Below are 7,820 nucleotides of genomic sequence, written 5' to 3'. Positions count from 1 at the left end.
ATCATTTGTAATATCATCACAGGGTATGTTATAAACTCTGTGATGATCATAGAGTATTTAGTTATTTTCAGTTCATATTTTCTTCATGCTTGCTAGTAGATGAGGTTTATTATGCCTCAATAGGATTCGTAAGGTAATGTCTAGCACAATATATGTGTGCTATATTCCTATGTCTTTGGGAAGATCCAAGCGGCTATGAGATTATATGCCCTCGTGAGACTTCTGCCGGCAGCTACATCATGATCCTCTACTTGAGGCAGCCATCTTAAGGCAATGGAGGGGCAGAGGAGTAATTATATAGCCAAGGCATAGAGGCAACACTGTTGTAGCTAGCCCCCTTACTTGTACTTTTCCGTTGTGGTTCTTTTTTTATTTTTTATTAATAAAATAGCTACTAGACATGCCTAGTAGTATAATTGTGATCCATATATATATATATATATATATATATATATATATATATATATATATATATATATATATATATATATATATATATATATAAAATAATAACTTTTGGATGATTTTAGCTATTTTTAGTTATTTTTCTTTTAATTTATTTGCGCATTTTTTATGTGGGTTTAATTAAAAAGTACAAATATTTCTACTTTTTATTTGTATATTTTAGTTTGCATCTCTAAAGGATTTTCTTTTCGCTTGTATAATTTCATTAGAGAGACAATGGATTGGGCTAGTGTATTTTAATTAAAATTGAGCCAAAATTGGCCCAAATTTTGAGCCCAATTTGTCCATACCCAGTCAAAAATGGCTGGCCAAGACTTGGTCCAAAACGGCGTAGTTTAATGATGAAACTACACCGTTTCATTAAGTGAATAAAGATTAAATCTTATCTATTCATCTCTCTCTCATCCAATGGTCCATAATCAATCTCCCAATTAGGTATTTAAGACTTAGAAATGCTGAAATTTTGCCCCCATTTCTCCCATAATTCCTTTCTTCCTCCTCTCTCTTCTCTCTCTAGCCGCCATGCGGCGGCGGAGGACCACCTCCAAACACCCCCAAATTTTCACCATGTAATCTCCACAACCTCCTCTTTCCATATCTCCTAACCAAATCCTTCAAAACCCCCTCAAACTCCTTAAATCTTAAATCTAGGAAATTTTAGCCGCCACTTTTTTGCCCAAATTCTTGAAGCTCCGGTCACTACCATCCCACAATATCTACATCAACGGATAGAGCTCCTCAAGACCTACCTATTGATGTCAATTCCACCCCAAAAATTCGGCGATCGAAAATCTGGCCAAATTCCGGCGACCTCCCCGAATGCCCTCGTTTGGCATACCACCATTGTTTCGGCCACTTGAATTGTGAAATGGTAAAAATACTATTGTTTTTTTTCATTGCTGATTTTTTATTTTATTTTTATTTTTCAGATTTTATTTTGTCTCTTATTAAATATTTTAGCATTAGCTTTTGAAGTTTGAAATGCTAAATTTTATGTTTTTGCACTTGTTGATGTAGTATAATAGTTTTGTATTGATAAAAGTGAGATAGTAAAGGATTACTTGACAGTATATGGTACTTGTTTGGTTGATTATTTACTGCTTCAGAGATTTTTTGAGTACAAAACTCAAAAGTCATTTGTTTGGTAAGAAAATATGGACTTTTGGACAATTTTTGAACAAAAGTCTGTCTTTGAATAGTGAAGAGCAGATTTTAGTTGAAATACTCTCTTTTGGACAAGATTGAACAAAAATGTCTTGCCTTTTGAATTTAAGTGCAGATTTTGTGGAAAAATCTGTCAAAAAGGACTGAATTTTAATCATGAAATAGTTGGCTATTTCTCATATATAAAACATACATCTTCATAGCAGTAGAGATCTGGACACACTAAAAAAAGGGAGAAAAAAATCAGCAGCTAAGGCATTCTTTAGTAGCTAAAAATTGTGAGTTTTTGTGAGTTGATTCTTTAGTGCAAAACATTTTTTTAGAAAAAGATAGTAGTCTTGAAAGCTTCTTCTGGAGTTACATAATTGCTGGTTTCAACTGTTTTGCTAGGTATTTCCGGTTCACATTCTTGGGTTTGAAATGTGCTGGTTGTCGTTGCCTTTTGCTGTGTTGCAACCCCTTTAATTATTTTGTTGTCCACTTTTTGATTTTGGAAAGAGCTGACTTTACTGTATTTGTTCTTCTTTCTGCTGTCCAGGTAATTTTCGGACCATGTAAACTCCTAAACTCGAGTTGGAATAAAAGATAATGATGATGGGAAATATTAGTAGCTTCATCCTTCTATTGTAATTCATTTTTATATGCTCTTGAATGTTGGATAATGTTATGACTATATGTTAGATAATTAAACGGTGTCAAGCATCTTTATTTTATTTTTTTTGCTAAAGCGATAGATATAATTCCACTGGGCCCTCAGTTGCTTGGTTGTATGAAAGGAGTATATATTAAATTTTGAACCCATGTAGCTATGTTTGTCCCTTTGTTGTTGCCAAGCTAAACTTTGTTTTTAATTTTTAATTTTTAATTTTTATTTTTAGAGTCCCAATAATCTTGCTTATTTTTTGAAAAGGTTTATTTTAGTAAGGTAGTTAAGCTGTGAATAGAATGATACTCTCTGGAAACTTATTTTTGTAAATAGTTGGCTATGGATTGCAAATAGCAAGATAGGGCCAGATCTGTAATGTGACTCTAAAAGGCCATATCTGCAGATTTGAAGTCCAAGAGCATATGAGCCTCTTGGATTTTATCTTGGACATGAGCCCATTGGCTCCATCAGCCCAACAGTGGGCTGCCTCAATTCAATGTCATCACAAGCCCACATCTTACTAGTTTTAAGCAACATAAGTTAATAATTTTCCAGCACTAGTCTCAACTTTTAAATTAGAATTCGTAATAACTGCAAAACCATTTCATTTAGCCATACACTATTAATTTTTCCAAAAAAATAATAACGTAGTAATAATTCTTGTCATAACTGTGGATTCGCTTGCGTAGCACTGTTATGACAAAATTAATAAAATTCGTTTCGGTCGCGCATTCGCTTGTGTGGTGCGGTTAGAAAATTTTAATATTATTCAAAATTTTTCTTCAATGTTTTTAATAAATAGTAGCAGACATAGGAAAAGCATGAAAAATCAAATAAAACACAAGTTATCCATAAATTAATTCAAGCCAATTTTAGTCAATAAAAGCGACCGTGCTAGAACCACGGGAATCGGGGAATGCCTTACACCTTCTCCCCGATCAACAGAATTTCTTACCCGGACTTTGTTTTCGCAGACCAATAATAATAGAGTCAAACCTTTCTTTGACTAGGGATTCAAATAAAAGGTTACTTGGAACACCTAAAAACTCAAATCCAAGTGGCGACTCTGTAAATAAAATAATCTTTACACAAGTTTGTCACTTTAATCCCACAACAGGTCATATCATACATTATCTTTTGAGGGTAGAAAAGGGGTGTGACAGCTCTGGCAACTTATCAGAATTCGAGCTTGTACTGCTTTGATATTGCTTGAACTGTATATATGAACTGTCTTCTCTCGCACCCCATCTGAGTCTTCTGATAAGTAATAGTATTGTGTGTGCTGACCAGCTCCACAAAATTTTCCGTCTGAGATAAAGCCAGTGTGCAGACCTGCTCTCGGTGAACGATTTAATCACACATGTTTAGGCGGGGAGAACCACCAGTAAAGCCAGAACCGCTCTACGGCCGGCACGCTAACGCTCCTTGGCTTGGGTTTTCCGATCGAGTAAGCCAGGTTTAGACACCTTCTCCACCAAGATTTTAACCTAGAAGAACAAACCTCATGTCGGATATCCCTAGTAAGTTTGCTTTATTTTTCATCATGTGCATTTAGCTTAGCAGCACTCGGCACATGGGACCGGGTTCTGTTTTAGGATAGGTACCTTGTTGAGACCAATATGTTCATGATATGTGCTATCTGTTGCATTAATTGGGAGGCTTGCATGTTGACCAACTTTAGGATAAATCAGTTGAATAAACAAGAGAGAAATTCTCCGATTTTTGTACATATGTCAGTTAAAAGAAAAAAAAATAATAAAAAAAAGAGGACGATGTGGTATAATTCTACGGGTTTAAGGATTAATTTTCATAAATCAAAAGAGAACATAGTCAATTTTTACTGAACTACGCGGGTCTGATTCTCACCGAATATGACATATGTAGGCAAACCTCATCGGTTCTGGCCCTCAATTTTCAAAAATCCAAAAATATTTTCCTTTAATTCTTTCTTTAGAAGTCTTCATTAGAAAATCCCAAATAAAAAAAATAAAACCAAAAATATTTTCTTTCTTTTTAGAAGTCCTTCATTCAAAAAATAAAATAAAATCAAAATCCAAATATCTATTTTTTATTCTTCTTTAGAAGTCTTTCTCCGAAAAAATAAAAATAAAATAAAAATCAAAATTCAAAAAAAGTATTCTCTTTCTTCTTTAGAAGTCTTTTTTTTTCAAAAATTCTCATAAAAGAAAATTGAAATCCAATAATATTTTCTTTATAAGTCTTTCTTTCAGAAATTTAAAAAAATATTTAAAATCCAAAACAAAAAAAAGAGTTTAGTTTATTTACATTATTCCTAATCTTCCTAAAGGCCTGGACTACGTAAGATCTGATTCATGTTCCCACATGATATGTAGGCAACCCACATCAGGTTCGTTCGAATGATTTTAAAAAAAAAAAGTAAAAACAAAAGAGAAAAAAAAGAGAAGAAGAGTGTTTATTCTAACATGCTTGTTATTTTGGAATAAAAGCTAGTTAAAAGTGGTCGGTTTGTTGGTTTGCAATGGTGAATCACAAAAATAATCCAGGATCACTCTATCATTTTCTCAACCAAGGGAATAAGCACCGCTACTGTTGATTCGACTAAGGTCACGAAAAGGCAAGTACACAGTTTGGTGGTGAAAAGAAGAGGCAAGTGTTGGTTGACTTTTACCAGGTTTGAGCAATAGGACATTCTTTGTGTGAGATGATATGTGATGATAGGGAGATGAATTCTTCCAACTCTTTTGGAAAATCTATTGCTATGAAATTTCCCATGCCGCCAGTCCTGAAATCCGATAGCCAATATTGGGAACGGTTTGATCAAAAAGTCAAAATTTGAATGTTGATTCCAAAGTAATTAAAATTAGTTAATGCCATAGTAATGCTGATGTGCAAGTCCCTGGCTAAGATGTCGCTTAGTAACTGAAAAGTCACTTCTCTTTCAGTCGGGGAGGAGTCATGGTAGCTTATTTTGTCATCTTTTCTTCTTCTTTTTATGTTATCATACCTTTCTATTCTTTATTCAATAAAATACAATCAGTCATGTTGTGTCCATTTTGTGCATAGTTCTTTTCTTGCTAGTTCTAGTGACATGACATGCATGCGGAATTTTTGGCCAGATTTTAGAAAATTGATCTAGTCTTGAATTTGATAACTAAAAGAAAGAGGCACTTTTGAAGATTAATAAATAGTTGAAACAAGTTGAGAATAAGAATAACAATAAGCCAAGTATACACGGAACCAAAACAGTCATACCAATGGAGGTTAAGGATCTCTACCTATGAATTATTGTGAAGATCAGGCTTAAGGATGATCAGATGGGTTGAAGTTTGTTTAGATCTACAAGATATAAAATGTTTTTTAAAAGAAAGTGCAATACAAATAATTTGAAACGAATCAATCAGTATTGAAATGCACACTTCCATATCAAGAAAGAAAGGTCACCCAAATTGACTAGGGTCATTCCATGCGAGGAAATTATTGCTCATACAGCTTTACGCTAGACAAAACCCAGAAGACAACATGTTTATCAATGTCATGATTGTGAAAAGATAATATGTTTGGCGTTCTCGAGGCTAGGAAGCCCTTTTTCTGCTACCCAAATACTTTATACCCCTTGTTACCCCTTTTGAGCCTATGCTATAATCTTTGACCCCCCTCTCTTGGAATTAAGTCTAGAGTCAAAAATCCAAAAACAAAATAATCTAAAGTCCGTACCCCTAGAACCTAAGTGCTGGGGCATTTTGCAAAAAAAAAAAAGAAAAAAAAAAAGAAAAAAAGAGAAAGATGAAAAAAGAAATAGTTAGGTCAGATTTCTTGAACTACGTTTGACTTGATTCCTTTAAAGGATACGTATGCAGCTCTATACTAGGGTTCACTACAACCAAAAAAGAATCCATTTTCTGAAACTGGGGCATGAGTTTGTTTTAGTTCTTTTTAAAAGAGTCGATTCCAAGAGTTGTAAGTTTACAACCCCATCATATTGAGCCTATTTTGAGCCTTCATACCGTCCTTTATTTCTTACCATATCCAAAAGCCTTCTAAATAAAGACCTCCTGATAAACCTTCAAGAATGCCAAAAGAAGCATGCAATGAACAACAATTGTCACGTGACATAGAACACTATCAAGTTGCTCACACAAAAATAAAAAAAAATAAAAAGAAAAGAAGAGAGAGAGCCTTACTAGTGAAAACCTTCACGGACACTTTAAGGCGATGGTAAGTAGAGATAAATAAATAAATAAGAGAGACTTGTTGGTGAAAACCCCCCGGGGCACCATTAGTCGAAGGTGAGTCATGAGTCTGATGCAAAATAATTGGCACAAAGATGCTCGGTTTTAAAGCTCGAAGGAATGACAAGATCAAAGGTTAGATTGGTTTGAAAGATCAAGTCGTTATGTCCAAAATGCATGTCATGATCACTAAGGCTAGCTACCACGCTCACATAAGCCCCTTCTTTCCTTCCTTTCCCATAAAAGTTGCATCTCTTGTTAAAAATTTCTTCCTTCTATTTGTGCATAGCTTTGTCTTTTTGCTTTTGAGTCAGTTCTCATCAAAACAAGCAAGAAAGAATTTTCAAAATCTGCTACCAGCTTTTCAGTTACACAAAGCAAATTCTGGCTAGAACGTTCAAGATAACACTGTCCAGGGAGCAACATGCACTTAGTTGTTACAATCGACATATCTTGAGGATTCGTGCGATACAAAGATTCCTACAAAAAATACTCTTGTTGGCCAACTTGTCAAAAGCAAGCCGAATTGGCACAAAGACAAGCTTCCAAAGACATCAAGGCCACAAATCGACCACCACTTTTAAAACTCACAATTATTCTTTGTTTTGAATCAGGAACAAAGCAGTGCAGAATGATAATTCTTAAAGGACGAATGTCACCAAAGGTAAGTTTCCACAAAATCTCCATTTTCTTTTCTTTTCAGCATGCATCACTATTATTCATACAGATCATTTTCTTAGCTTAACCCAGGTAGAACCTTTTTACCCAGGGGGATCCAGCTCATAGTTCCGGGCAGAAGTACTCTTCGCTCAGGATGTTTTATGTAGCTTAACCCACGTAGAACATTTTCACCTAGGGGGATCCAGCTCATAGTTTCAGGTAGTAGGTGTTTTATGTAGCTTAACCCAGGTAGAACCGTTTCGCCTATGGGATCCAGCTCATAGTTCCAGGTAGAAGTACTCTTCGCTCAGGTTTTTTTACGTAGCTTAACTCTAGTAGAACTATTTCACCTAGGGGATACAGCTCATAGTTCCGAGTAGAAGTACTCTTTGCTCAGGTTGTTTTACGTAGCCTAACTCAGGTATAACCATTTCTCCTAGGGGGATCCAGCTCATAGTCCCGGGTAGAAGTACTCTTCGCTCAGGTTGTTTTACATAGCTTAACTCAGGTAGAACTATTTTGCCTAGGGGGATCCAGCTCATAGTTCCGGATAAAAGTACTCTTCGCTCAGGGTGTTTTACGTAGCTTAACTCAGGTAGAACCATTTCGCCTAGGGGGATCTAGCTCATAGTTCCGAGTAGAAGTACTCTTCGTTCTGGATGTTTTGCATAGCT

The 7,820-nt window shown here is 35.2% G+C and overlaps 1 long non-coding RNA gene across 1 annotated transcript; it reads left to right on the top strand.

Moving 5' to 3' along the window:
* Positions 1 to 935: 935 nt before the first annotated feature.
* On the top strand, positions 936 to 2,319 carry LOC104106100 (uncharacterized). The gene is made up of 2 exons (XR_688494.4): positions 936 to 1,336; positions 2,168 to 2,319. It is a non-coding gene; the product is annotated as an uncharacterized lncRNA (long non-coding RNA).
* Positions 2,320 to 7,820: the final 5,501 nt, after the last annotated feature.

The sequence above is a fragment of the Nicotiana tomentosiformis genome, chromosome 3, assembly GCF_000390325.3.
Source record: "Nicotiana tomentosiformis chromosome 3, ASM39032v3, whole genome shotgun sequence".
NCBI lineage: Eukaryota > Viridiplantae > Streptophyta > Magnoliopsida > Solanales > Solanaceae > Nicotiana > Nicotiana tomentosiformis.
Note: the sequence above shows the minus strand (reverse complement) of the source record. Positions and strands in the feature narration are given on the sequence as shown.